Source organism: Aegilops tauschii, chromosome 1, assembly GCF_002575655.3.
Source record: "Aegilops tauschii subsp. strangulata cultivar AL8/78 chromosome 1, Aet v6.0, whole genome shotgun sequence".
In the NCBI taxonomy this organism is placed as follows: Eukaryota; Viridiplantae; Streptophyta; class Magnoliopsida; order Poales; family Poaceae; genus Aegilops; species Aegilops tauschii.
Window position 1 is genome coordinate 283,197,112 of NC_053035.3, and position 14,164 is coordinate 283,211,275.

Below are 14,164 nucleotides of genomic sequence, written 5' to 3' on the forward strand. Positions count from 1 at the left end.
GAGTACTGGTTTTCAGCTAAGCCCCCGAGTGGGAGGGTTGCTCACCACTCGGTAGGATTTTTCAAACTTAGGGGAGTACTGGACTGCAGCTATGCCCCCGAGTGGGAGGATTGCTCACCACTCAGTAGGATTTTTCAAACTTAGGCGAGTACTGGACTGCGGCTAAGCCCCGAGTGGGAGGGTTGCTCACGACTCGGTACGATTTTTCGAACTTACGCGAGCACTGGACTGCAGCTAAGCCCCCGAGTGAGAGGCTTGCTCATCACTTGGTAGGATTTTTCAAACTTAGGCGAGTACTGGACTGCAGCTAAGCCCCGGAGTGGGAGGGTTGCTACCCACTCGGTATGATTTTTCAAACTTAGGCGAGCACTGGACTGCAGCTAAGCCCCCGAGTGGGAGGGTTGCTCACCACTCGGTAGGATTTTTCAAACATAGGCGAGAACTGGACTGCAGCTAAGCCCACGAGTGGGACGCTTGCTCATCAGTCGGTAGGATTTTTCAAACTTACGCGAGTACTGGACTGCAGCTAAGTCCCCGAGTGGGAGGGTTGCTCACCACTCGGTAGGATTTTTCAATCTTAGGAGAGTAATGGACTGCAGCTAAGCCCCCGAATGGGAGGGTTGCTTACCACTCGGTAGGATTTTTCAAACTTAGGCAAGCACTGGACTGCAGCTAAGCCCCCGAGTGGGAGGGTTGCTCACCACTCGGTAGGATTTTTCAAACTTAGGCGAGGACTGGACTGCAGCTAAGCCCCCGAGTGGGAGGGTCGCTCACCACTCGGTAGGATTTTTCAAACTTAGGTGAGCACTGGACTGCAGCTAAGCCCCCGAGTGGGAGGGTTGCTCACCACTCGGTAGGATTTTTCAAACTTAGGCGAGCACTGGACTGCAGCTAAGCCCCCGAGTGGGAGGGTTTCTCACCACTCGGTAGGATTTTTCGAACTTAGGCGAGTACTGGACTGCAGCTAAGCCCCCGAGTGGCAGGGTTGCTCAGCACTCGATAGGATTTTTCAAACTTAGGCGAGTACTGGACTACAGCTAAGCCCCCGAGTGGGAGGGTTGCTCACCACTCGGTAGGATTTTTCAAACTTAGGCGAGTACTGGACTGCAGCTAAGCCCCTGAGTGGGAGGATTGCTCACCACTCGATAGGATTTTTCAAACATAGGCGAGTACTGGACTGCAGCTATGCCCCAGAGTGGGAGGGTTGCTCACCACTCGGTACGATTTTTCGAACTTACGCGAGCACTGGACTGCAGCTAAGCCCCCGAGTGAGAGGATTGCTCACCACTCGATAGGATTTTCCAAACTTAGGCGAGCACTGGACTACAGCTAAGCCCCCGAGTGGGAGGTTTGCTCACCACTCGATAGGAATTTTCAAACTTAGGCGAGCACTGGACTGGAGCTAAGTCCCCGACTGAGAGGCTTGCTCATCACTCCGTAGGATTTTTCAAACTTAGGCGAGTACTGGACTGCAGCTAAGCCCCCGAGTGGCAGGGTTGCTCAGCACTCGGTAGGATTTTTCCAACTTAGGCGAGTACTGGACTGCAGCAAAGCCCCCGAGTGGGAGGGTTGCTGACCACTCGGTAGGATTTTTCAAACTTAGGCGAGTACTGGACTGCAGCTAAGCCCCCGAGTGGGAGGGTTGCTCACCACTCGGTAGGATTTTTCAAACTTAGGCGAGTACTGGACTACAGCTAAGCCCCCGAGTGGGAGGGTTGCTCACCACTCGGTAGGATTTTCAAACTTCGGCGGGTACTGGACTGCAGCTAAGCCCCCGAGTGGGAGGGTTGCTCACCACTCGGTAGGATTTTTCAAACTTAGGCGAGCACTGGACTGTAGCTAAGCCCCCGACTGAGAGGTTTGCTCATCACTCGGTAGGATTTTTCAAACTTAGGCGAGTACTGGACTGCAGCTAAGCCCCCGAGTGGGAGGGTTGCTCACCACTCGGTAGGATTTTTCAAACTTAGGCGAGTACTGGACTACAGCTAAGCCCCCGAGTGGGAGGGTTGCTCACCACTCGGTAGGATTTTACAAACTTAGGCGAGTACTGGACTGCAGCTAAGCCCCTGAGTGGGAGGGTTCCTCACCACTCGGTAGGATTTTTCGAACTTAGGCGAGCACTGGACTGTAGCTAAGCCCCCGACTGAGAGGCTTGCTCATCACTCGGTAGGATTTTTTCAAACTTAGGGGAGTACTGGACTCCAGCTAAGCCCCGAGTGGGATGGTTGCTCACCACTCGGTTAGATTTTTCAAACTTAGGCGAGCACTGGACTGCAGCTAATCCCCCGAGTGGGAAGGTTGCTCACCACTCGGTAGGATTTTTCAAACATAGGCGAGGACTGGACTGCAGCTAAGCCCCCAGTGGGAGGGTTGCTCACCACTCGGTAGGATTTTTAAAACTTAGGCGAGTACTGGACTGTAGCTAAGCCCCCGAGTGGGAGGGTTGCTCACCACTCGGTAGGATTTTTCAATCTTAGGAGAGTAATGGACTGCAGCTAAGCCCCCGAGTGGGAGGGTTGCTTACCACTCGGTAGGATTTTTCAAACTTAGGCGAGCACTGGACTGCAGCTAAGCCCCCAAGTGGGAGGGTTGCTCACCACTCGGTAGGATTTTTCAAACTTAGGCGAGGACTGGACTGCAGCTAAGCCCCCGAGTGGGAGGGTCGCTCACCACTCGGTAGGATTTTTCAAACTTAGGTGAGCATTGGACTGCAGCTAAGCCCCCGAGTGGGAGGGTTGCTCACCACTCGGTAGGATTTTTCAAACTTAGGCGAGCACTGGACTGCAGCTAAGCCCCCGAGTGGGAGGGTTTCTCACCACTCGGTAGAATTTTTCGAACTTAGGCGAGTATTGGACTGCAGCTAAGCCCCCGAGTGGGAGGCTTGCTCACCACTCGATAGGATTTTTCAATCTTAGGCGAGCACTGGACTGCAGCTAAGCCCCCGAGTGGGAGGGTTGCTCACCACTCGGTAGGATTTTTCAAACTTAGGCGAGCACTGGACTGCAGCTAAGCCCCCGAGTGGGAGGGTTTCTCACCACTCGGTAGAATTTTTCGAACTTAGGCGAGTATTGGACTGCAGCTAAGCCCCCGAGTGGGAGGCTTGCTCACCACTCGATAGGATTTTTCAAACTTAGGCGAGCACTGGACTGCAGCTAAGCCCCCGAGTGGGAGGGTTGCTCACCACTCGGTAGGATTTTTCAAACTTAGGCGAGCACTGGACTGCAGCTAAGCCCCCGAGTGGGAGGGTTGCTCACCACTCGGTAGGATTTTTCAAACTTAGGCGAGTACTGGACTGCAGCTAAGCCCCCGAGTGGGAGGGTTGCTCACCACTCGGTAGGATTTTTTGAACTTAGGCGAGCACTGGACTGTAGCTAAGCCCCCGACTGAGAGGCTTGCTCATCACTCGGTAGGATTTTTCAAACTTAGGCGAGTACTGGACTCCAGCTAAGCCCCCGAGTGGGAGGGTTGCTCACCACCCGGTAAGATTTTTCAAACTTAGGCGAGTACTGGTTTTCAGCTAAGCCCCCGAGTGGGAGGGTTGCTCACCACTCGGTAGGATTTTTCAAACATAGGGGAGTACTGGACTGCAGCTATGCCCCCGAGTGGGAGGATTGCTCACCACTCAGTAGATTTTTCAAACTTAGGCGAGTACTGGACTGCGGCTAAGCCCCGAGTGGGAGGGTTGCTCACGACTCGGTACGATTTTTCGAACTTACGCGAGCACTGGACTGCAGCTAAGCCCCCGAGTGAGAGGCTTGCTCATCACTTGGTAGGATTTTTCAAACTTAGGCGAGTACTGGACTGCAGCTAAGCCCCGGAGTGGGAGGGTTGCTACCCACTCGGTATGATTTTTCAAACTTAGGCGAGCACTGGACTGCAGCTAAGCCCCCGAGTGGGAGGGTTGCTCACCACTCGGTAGGATTTTTCAAACATAGGCGAGAACTGGACTGCAGCTAAGCCCACGAGTGGGACGCTTGCTCATCAGTCGGTAGGATTTTTCAAACTTACGCGAGTACTGGACTGCAGCTAAGTCCCCGAGTGGGAGGGTTGCTCAACACTCGGTAGGATTTTTCAATCTTAGGAGAGTAATGGACTGCAGCTAAGCCCCCGAATGGGAGGGTTGCTTACCACTCGGTAGGATTTTTCAAACTTAGGCAAGCACTGGACTGCAGCTAAGCCCCCGAGTGGGAGGGTTGCTCACCACTCGGTAGGATTTTTCAAACTTAGGCGAGGACTGGACTGCAGCTAAGCCCCCGAGTGGGAGGGTCGCTCACCACTCGGTAGGATTTTTCAAACTTAGGTGAGCACTGGACTGCAGCTAAGCCCCCGAGTGGGAGGGTTGCTCACCACTCGGTAGGATTTTTCAAACTTAGGCGAGCACTGGACTGCAGCTAAGCCCCCGAGTGGGAGGGTTGCTCACCACTCGGTAGGATTTTTCGAACTTAGGCGAGTACTGGACTGCAGCTAAGCCCCCGAGTGGCAGGGTTGCTCAGCACTCGATAGGATTTTTCAAACTTAGGCGAGTACTGGACTACAGCTAAGCCCCCGAGTGGGAGGGTTGCTCACCACTCGGTAGGATTTTTCAAACTTAGGCGAGTACTGGACTGCAGCTAAGCCCCTGAGTGGGAGGATTGCTCACCACTCGATAGGATTTTTCAAACATAGGCGAGTACTGGACTGCAGCTATGCCCCAGAGTGGGAGGGTTGCTCACCACTCGGTACGATTTTTCGAACTTACGCGAGCACTGGACTGCAGCTAAGCCCCCGAGTGAGAGGATTGCTCACCACTCGATAGGATTTTCCAAACTTAGGCGAGCACTGGACTACAGCTAAGCCCCCGAGTGGGAGGTTTGCTCACCACTCGGTAGGATTTTTCGAACTTAGGCGAGCACTGGACTGGAGCTAAGTCCCCGACTGAGAGGCTTGCTCATCACTCCGTAGGATTTTTCAAACTTAGGCGAGTACTGGACTGCAGCTAAGCCCCCGAGTGGCAGGGTTGCTCAGCACTCGGTAGGATTTTTCCAACTTAGGCGAGTACTGGACTGCAGCAAAGCCCCCGAGTGGGAGGGTTGCTGACCACTCGGTAGGATTTTTCAAACTTAGGCGAGTACTGGACTGCAGCTAAGCCCCCGAGTGGGAGGGTTGCTCACCACTCGGTAGGATTTTTCAAACTTAGGCGAGTACTGGACTACAGCTAAGCCCCCGAGTGGGAGGGTTGCTCACCACTCGGTAGGATTTTCAAACTTCGGCGGGTACTGGACTGCAGCTAAGCCCCCGAGTGGGAGGGTTGCTCACCACTCGGTAGGATTTTTCAAACTTAGGCGAGCACTGGACTGTAGCTAAGCCCCCGACTGAGAGGTTTGCTCATCACTCGGTAGGATTTTTCAAACTTAGGCGAGTACTGGACTGCAGCTAAGCCCCCGAGTGGGAGGGTTGCTCACCACTCGGTAGGATTTTTCAAACTTAGGCGAGTACTGGACTACAGCTAAGCCCCCGAGTGGGAGGGTTGCTCACCACTCGGTAGGATTTTACAAACTTAGGCGAGTACTGGACTGCAGCTAAGCCCCTGAGTGGGAGGGTTCCTCACCACTCGGTAGGATTTTTCGAACTTAGGCGAGCACTGGACTGTAGCTAAGCCCCCGACTGAGAGGCTTGCTCATCACTCGGTAGGATTTTTTCAAACTTAGGGGAGTACTGGACTCCAGCTAAGCCCCGAGTGGGATGGTTGCTCACCACTCGGTTAGATTTTTCAAACTTAGGCGAGTACTGGACTGCAGCTAAGCCCCCGAGTGGGAGGATTGCTCACCACTCGGTAGGATTTTTCAAACTTAGGCGAGTACTGGACTGCAGCTAAGCCCCCGAGTGGGAGGGTTGCTCACCACTCGGTACGATTTTTTGAACTTACGCGAGCACTGGACTGCAGCTAAGCCCCCGAGTGAGAGGCTTGCTCATCACTTGGTAGGATTTTTCAAACTTAGGCGAGTACTGGACTGCAGCTAAGCCCCCGAGTGGGAGGGTTGCTACCCACTCGGTATGATTTTTCAAACTTAGGCGAGCACTGGACTGCACCTAAGCCCCCGAGTGGGAGGGTTGCTCACCACTCGGTAGGATTTTTCAAACATAGGCGAGCACTGGACTGCAGCAAAGCCCCCAGTGGGAGGGTTGCTCACCACTCTGTAGGATTTTTCAAACTTAGGCGAGTACTGGACTACAGCTAAGCCCCTGAGTGGGAGGGTTGCACACCACTCGGTAGGATTTTTCAAACTTAGGCGAGTACTGGACTGCAGCTAAGCCCCCGAGTGGGACGGTTGCTCACCACTCGGTAGGATTTTTCGAACTTAGGCGAGCACTGGACTATAGCTAAGCCCCCGACTGAGAGGCTTGCTCATCACTCGGTAGGATTTTTCAAACTTAGGCGAGTACTGGACTCCAGCTAAGCCCCCGAGTGGGAGGGTTGCTCACAACCCGGTAAGATTTTTCAAACTTAGGCGAGTACTGGTTTTCAGCTAAGCCCCCGAGTGGGAGGGTTGCTCACCACTCGGTAGGATTTTTCAAACTTAGGGGAGTACTGGACTGCAGCTAAGCCCCCGAGTGGGAGGATTGCTCGCCACTCAGTAGGATTTTTCAAACTTAGGCGAGTACTGGACTGCAGCTAAGCCCCCGAGTGGGAGGGTTGCGCACGACTCGCTACGATTTTTCGAACTTACGCGAGCACTGGACTGCAGCTAAGCCCCCGAGTGAGAGGCTTGCTCATCACTTGGTAGGATTTTTCAAACTTAGGCGAGTACTGTACTGCAGCTAAGCCCCCGAGTGGGAGGGTTGCTACCCACTCGGTATGATTTTTCAAACTTAGGTGAGCACTGGACTGCAGCTAATCCCCCGAGTGGGAAGGTTGCTCACCACTCGGTAGGATTTTTCAAACATAGGCGAGGACTGGACTGCAGCTAAGCCCCCAGTGGGAGGGTTGCTCACCACTCGGTAGGATTTTTAAAACTTAGGCGAGTACTGGACTGTAGCTAAGCCCCCGAGTGGGAGGGTTGCTCACCACTCGGTAGGATTTTTCAATCTTAGGAGAGTAATGGACTGCAGCTAAGCCCCCGAGTGGGAGGGTTGCTTACCACTCGGTAGGATTTTTCAAACTTAGGCGAGCACTGGACTGCAGCTAAGCCCCCAAGTGGGAGGGTTGCTCACCACTCGGTAGGATTTTTCAAACTTAGGCGAGGACTGGACTGCAGCTAAGCCCCCGAGTGGGAGGGTCGCTCACCACTCGGTAGGATTTTTCAAACTTAGGTGAGCATTGGACTGCAGCTAAGCCCCCGAGTGGGAGGGTTGCTCACCACTCGGTAGGATTTTTCAAACTTAGGCGAGCACTGGACTGCAGCTAAGCCCCCGAGTGGGAGGGTTTCTCACCACTCGGTAGAATTTTTCGAACTTAGGCGAGTATTGGACTGCAGCTAAGCCCCCGAGTGGGAGGCTTGCTCACCACTCGATAGGATTTTTCAATCTTAGGCGAGCACTGGACTGCAGCTAAGCCCCCGAGTGGGAGGGTTGCTCACCACTCGGTAGGATTTTTCAAACTTAGGCGAGCACTGGACTGCAGCTAAGCCCCCGAGTGGGAGGGTTTCTCACCACTCGGTAGAATTTTTCGAACTTAGGCGAGTATTGGACTGCAGCTAAGCCCCCGAGTGGGAGGCTTGCTCACCACTCGATAGGATTTTTCAAACTTAGGCGAGCACTGGACTGCAGCTAAGCCCCCGAGTGGGAGGGTTGCTCACCACTCGGTAGGATTTTTCAAACTTAGGCGAGCACTGGACTGCAGCTAAGCCCCCGAGTGGGAGGGTTGCTCACCACTCGGTAGGATTTTTCAAACTTAGGCGAGTACTGGACTGCAGCTAAGCCCCCGAGTGGGAGGGTTGCTCACCACTCGGTAGGATTTTTTGAACTTAGGCGAGCACTGGACTGTAGCTAAGCCCCCGACTGAGAGGCTTGCTCATCACTCGGTAGGATTTTTCAAACTTAGGCGAGTACTGGACTCCAGCTAAGCCCCCGAGTGGGAGGGTTGCTCACCACCCGGTAAGATTTTTCAAACTTAGGCGAGTACTGGTTTTCAGCTAAGCCCCCGAGTGGGAGGGTTGCTCACCACTCGGTAGGATTTTTCAAACTTAGGGGAGTACTGGACTGCAGCTATGCCCCCGAGTGGGAGGATTGCTCACCACTCAGTAGGATTTTTCAAACTTAGGCGAGTACTGGACTGCGGCTAAGCCCCGAGTGGGAGGGTTGCTCACGACTCGGTACGATTTTTCGAACTTACGCGAGCACTGGACTGCAGCTAAGCCCCCGAGTGAGAGGCTTGCTCATCACTTGGTAGGATTTTTCAAACTTAGGCGAGTACTGGACTGCAGCTAAGCCCCGGAGTGGGAGGGTTGCTACCCACTCGGTATGATTTTTCAAACTTAGGCGAGCACTGGACTGCAGCTAAGCCCCCGAGTGGGAGGGTTGCTCACCACTCGGTAGGATTTTTCAAACATAGGCGAGAACTGGACTGCAGCTAAGCCCACGAGTGGGACGCTTGCTCATCAGTCGGTAGGATTTTTCAAACTTACGCGAGTACTGGACTGCAGCTAAGTCCCCGAGTGGGAGGGTTGCTCACCACTCGGTAGGATTTTTCAATCTTAGGAGAGTAATGGACTGCAGCTAAGCCCCCGAATGGGAGGGTTGCTTACCACTCGGTAGGATTTTTCAAACTTAGGCAAGCACTGGACTGCAGCTAAGCCCCCGAGTGGGAGGGTTGCTCACCACTCGGTAGGATTTTTCAAACTTAGGCGAGGACTGGACTGCAGCTAAGCCCCCGAGTGGGAGGGTCGCTCACCACTCGGTAGGATTTTTCAAACTTAGGTGAGCACTGGACTGCAGCTAAGCCCCCGAGTGGGAGGGTTGCTCACCACTCGGTAGGATTTTTCAAACTTAGGCGAGCACTGGACTGCAGCTAAGCCCCCGAGTGGGAGGGTTTCTCACCACTCGGTAGGATTTTTCGAACTTAGGCGAGTACTGGACTGCAGCTAAGCCCCCGAGTGGCAGGGTTGCTCAGCACTCGATAGGATTTTTCAAACTTAGGCGAGTACTGGACTACAGCTAAGCCCCCGAGTGGGAGGGTTGCTCACCACTCGGTAGGATTTTTCAAACTTAGGCGAGTACTGGACTGCAGCTAAGCCCCTGAGTGGGAGGATTGCTCACCACTCGATAGGATTTTTCAAACATAGGCGAGTACTGGACTGCAGCTATGCCCCAGAGTGGGAGGGTTGCTCACCACTCGGTACGATTTTTCGAACTTACGCGAGCACTGGACTGCAGCTAAGCCCCCGAGTGAGAGGATTGCTCACCACTCGATAGGATTTTCCAAACTTAGGCGAGCACTGGACTACAGCTAAGCCCCCGAGTGGGAGGTTTGCTCACCACTCGATAGGAATTTTCAAACTTAGGCGAGTACTGGACTGCAGCTAAGCCCCCGAGTGGGAGGGTTGCTCACCACTCGGTAGGATTTTTCAAACTTAGGCGAGTACTCGACTGCAGCTAGGCCCCTGAGTGGGAGGGTTGCTCACCACTCGGTAGGATTTTTCAAAATTAGGCGAGTACTGGACTGCAGCTACGCCGCCGAGTGAGAGACTTGCTCATCACTCGGTAGGATTTTTCAAACTTAGGCGAGTACTGGACTACAGCTAAGCCCCCGAGTGAGAGACTTGCTCACCACTCGATAGGATTTTTCAAACTTAGGCGAGCACTGGACTGCAGCTAAGCCCCGGAGTGGGAGGGTTGCTCAGCACTCGGTAGGATTTTTCAAACTTAGGCGAGTACTGGACTGCAGCTAAGCCCCCGAGTGGGAGGATTGCTCACCACTCGATAGGATTTTTCAAACATAGGCGAGTACTGGACTGCAGCTATGCCCCAGAGTGGGAGGGTTGCTCACCACTCGGTACGATTTTTCGAACTTACGCGAGCACCGGACTGCAGCTAAGCCCCCGAGTGAGAGGATTGCTCACCACTCGATAGGATTTTCCAAAGTTAGGCGAGCACTGGACTACAGCTAAGCCCCCGAGTGGGAGGTTTGCTCACCACTCGGTAGGAATTTTCAAACTTAGGCGAGTACTGGACTGCAGCTAAGCCCCCGAGTGGGAGGGTTGCTCACCACTCGGTAGGATTTTTCAAACTTAGGCGAGTACCCGACTGCAGCTAGGCCCCCGAGTGGGAGGGTTGCTCACCACTCGGTAGGATTTTTCAAAATTAGGCGAGTACTGGACTGCAGCTACGCCGCCGAGTGGGAGACTTGCTCATCACTCGGTAGGATTTTTCAAACTTAGGCGAGTACTGGACTACAACTAAGCCCCCGAGTGAGAGACTTGCTCACCACTCGATAGGATTTTTAGACTTAGGCGAGCACTGGACTGCAGCTAATCCCCCGAGTGGGAGGGTTGCTCACCACTCGGTAGGATTTTTCAAACTTAGGCGAGCACTGGTCTGCAGCTAAGCCCCCGAGTGGGAGGGTTGCTCACCACTCGGTAGGATTTTTAAAACATAGGCGAGCAATAGACTGCAGCTAAGCCCCCGACTGAGAGGCTTGCTCATCACTCGGTAGGATTTTTCAAACTTAGGCGAGCACTGGACTGCAGCTAAGTCCCCGAGTGGGAGGGTTGCTCACCACTCGGTAGGATTTTTCTAACTTAGGCGATTACTGGACTGCAGCTAAGCCCCCGATTGGAGGGTTGCTCACCACTCGGTAGGATTTTTCAAACCTAGGCGAGCAATGGACTGCAGCTAAGCCCCCGACTGAGAGGCTTGCTCATCACTCGGTAGGATTTTTCAAACTTAGGCGAGTACTGGACTGCAGCTAAGCCCCCGAGTGATAGGGTTGCTCACCACTCGGTAGGATTTATCAAACTTAGGCGAGTACTGGACTGCAGCTAAGCCCCCGAGTGGCAGGGTTGCTCAGCACTCGGTAGGATTTTTCAAACTTAGGCGAGTACTGGACTGCAGCTAAGCCCCCGAGTGGGAGGGTTGCTGACCACTCGGTAGGATTTTTCAAACTTAGGTGAGTACTGGACTGCAGCTAAGCCCCCGAGTAGGAGGGTTGCTCACCACTCGGTAGGATTTTTCAAACTTAGGCGAGTACTGGACTGCAGCTAAGCCCCCGAGTGGGAGGGTTGGTCACCGCTCGGTAGGATTTTTCGAACTTAGGCGAGCACTGGACTGGAGCTAAGTCCCCGACTAAGAGGCTTGCTCATCACTCCGTAGGATTTTTCAAACTTAGGCGAGTACTGGACTGCAGCTAAGCCCCCGAGTAGGAGGGTTGCTCACCACTCGGTACGATTTTTCAAACTTAGGCGAGTACTGGACTGCAGGTAAGCCCCCGAGTGGGAGGGTTGGTCACCACTCGGTAGGATTTTTCAAACTTAGGGGAGTACTGGACTGCAGCTAAGCCCCCGAGTGGGAGGATTGCTCACCACTCGATAGGATTTTTCAAACATAGGCGAGTACTGGACTGCAGCTATGCCCCAGAGTGGGAGGGTTGCTCACCACTCGGTACGATTTTTCGAACTTACGCGAGCACTGGACTGCAGCTAAGCCCCCGAGTGAGAGGATTGCTCACCACTCGATAGGATTTTCCAAACTTAGGCGAGCACTGGACTACAACTTAGCCCCCGAGTGGGAGGTTTGCTCACCACTCGGTAGGAATTTTCAAACTTAGGCGAGTACTGGACTGCAGCTAAGCCCCCGAGTGGGAGGGTTGCTCACCACTCGGTAGGATTTTTCAAACTTAGGCGAGTACTCGACTGCAGCTAGGCCCCTGAGTGGGAGGGTTGCTCACCACTCGGTAGGATTTTTCAAAATTAGGCGAGTACTGGACTGCAGCTACGCCGCCGAGTGAGAGACTTGCTCATCACTCGGTAGGATTTTTCAAACTTAGGCGAGTACTGGACTACAGCTAAGCCCCCGAGTGAGAGACTTGCTCACCACTCGGTAGGATTTTTCAAACTTAGGCGAGTACTGGACTGCAGCTAAGCCCCCGAGTGGGAGGGTTGCTCACCACTCGGTAGGATTTTTCAAACTTAGGCGAGTACTGGACTACAGCTAAGCCCCCGAGTGGGAGGGTTGCTCATCACTCGGTAGGATTTTTCAAACTTAGGCGAGTACCGGACTGCAGCTAAGCCCCCGAGTGGGAGGGTTGCTCACCACTCGGTAGGATTTTTCAAACTTAGGCGAGTACTGGACTGCAGGTAAGCCCCCGAGTGGGAGGGTTTCTCACCACTCGCTAGGATTTTTCAAACATAGGCGAGTACTATACTGCAGCTAAGCCCACGAGTGGGAGGCTTGCTCATCAGTCGGTAGGATTTTTCAAACTTAGGCGAGTACTGGACTGCAGCTAAGCCACCGAGTGGGAGGGTTGCTCACCACTCGGTAGGATTTTTCAAACTTAGGCGAGTACTCGACTGCAGCTAGGCCACCGAGTGGGAGGGTTGCTCACCACTCGGTAGGATTTTTCAAAATTAGGCGAGTACTGGACTGCAGCTACGCCCCCGAGTGAGAGACTTGCTCATCACTCGGTAGGATTTTTCAAACTTAGGCGAGTACTGGACTACAGCTAAGCCCCCGAGTGAGAGACTTGCTCATGACTCGGTAGGATTTTTAAAACTTAGGCGAGTACTGGACTGCAGCTAAACCCCCGAGTGAGAGGCTTGCTCTTCACCCGGTAGGATTTTTCGAACTTAGGCGAGTACTGGACGGCAGCTAAGCCCCCGAGTGGGAGGGTTGCTTACCACTCGGTAGGATTTTTCAAACTTAGGCGAGTACTGGACTATAGCTAAGTCCCCGAGTGGGAGGGTTGCTCACCACTCGGTAGGATTTTTCAAACTTAGGCGAGCACGGGACTGCTGCTAAGCCCCCGAGTGGGAGGGTTGCTCACCACTCGGTAGGATTTTTCCAACTTAGGCGAGCACTGGACTGCAGCTAAGTCCCCGAGTGGGAGGGTCGCTCACCACTCGGTAGGATTTTTCAAACTTAGGCGAGGACTGGACTGCAGCTAAGCCCCCAGTGGGAGGGTTGCTCACCACTCGGTAGGATTTTTCAAACTTAGGCGAGTACTGGACTGCAGCTAAGCCCCCGAGTGGGAGGGTTGCTCACCACTCGGTAGGATTTTTCAAACTTAGGAGAGCACTGGACTGCAGCTAAGCCCCCGAGTGGGAGGGTTTTTCACCACTCGGTAGGATTTTTCGAACTTAGGCGAGCACTGGACTGCAGCTAAGCCCCCGACTGAGAGGGTTGCTCACTACTCGGTAGGATTTTTCAACTTAGGCGAGTACTGGACTTCAGCTAAGCCCCCGAGTGGGAGGGTTGCACCACTCGGTAGGATTTTTCAAATTTAGGCGAGCAATGGACTGCAGCTAAGCCCCCGAGTGGGAGGGTTGCTCACCACTCGGTAGGATTTTTCAAACTTAGGCGAGCACTGGATTGCAGCTAAGCCCCCGAGTGGCAGGGTTTCTCACCACTCGGTAGGATTTTTCAAACTTAGGCGAGTACTAGACTGCAGCTAAGCCCCCGAGTGGGAGGGTTGCTCACCACTCGGTAGGATTTTTCAAACTTAGGCGAGCACTGGACTGCAGCTAAGCCCCCGAGTGGGAGGGTTGCTCACCACTCGGTAGGATTTTCCAAACTTAGGCGAGCACTGGACTGCAGCTAAGACCCGAGTGGGAGGGTTTCTCACCACTCGGTAGGATTTTTCGAACTTAGGCGAGCACTGGACTGCAGCTAAGCCCCCGACTGGGAGGCTTGCTCACCATTCGGTAGGATTTTTCAAACTTAGGCGAGTATTGGACTGCAGCTAAGCCCCCGAGTGGGAGGGTTGCTCACCACTCGGTAGGATTTTTTGAACTTAGGCGAGCAATGGACTGCAGCTAAGCCCCCGAGTGGGAGGGTTGCTCACCACTCGATAGGATTTTTCAAACTTCGGCGAGTAATGGACTACAGCTAAGCCCCCGAGTGATAGGGTTGCTCCACTCGGTAGGATTTTTCAAACTTAGGCGAGGACTGGACTGCAGCTAAGCCCCCGAGTGGAAGGGTTGCTCACCACTCGGTAGGATTTTTCGAACTTAGGCGAGCACTGGACTGCAGCTAA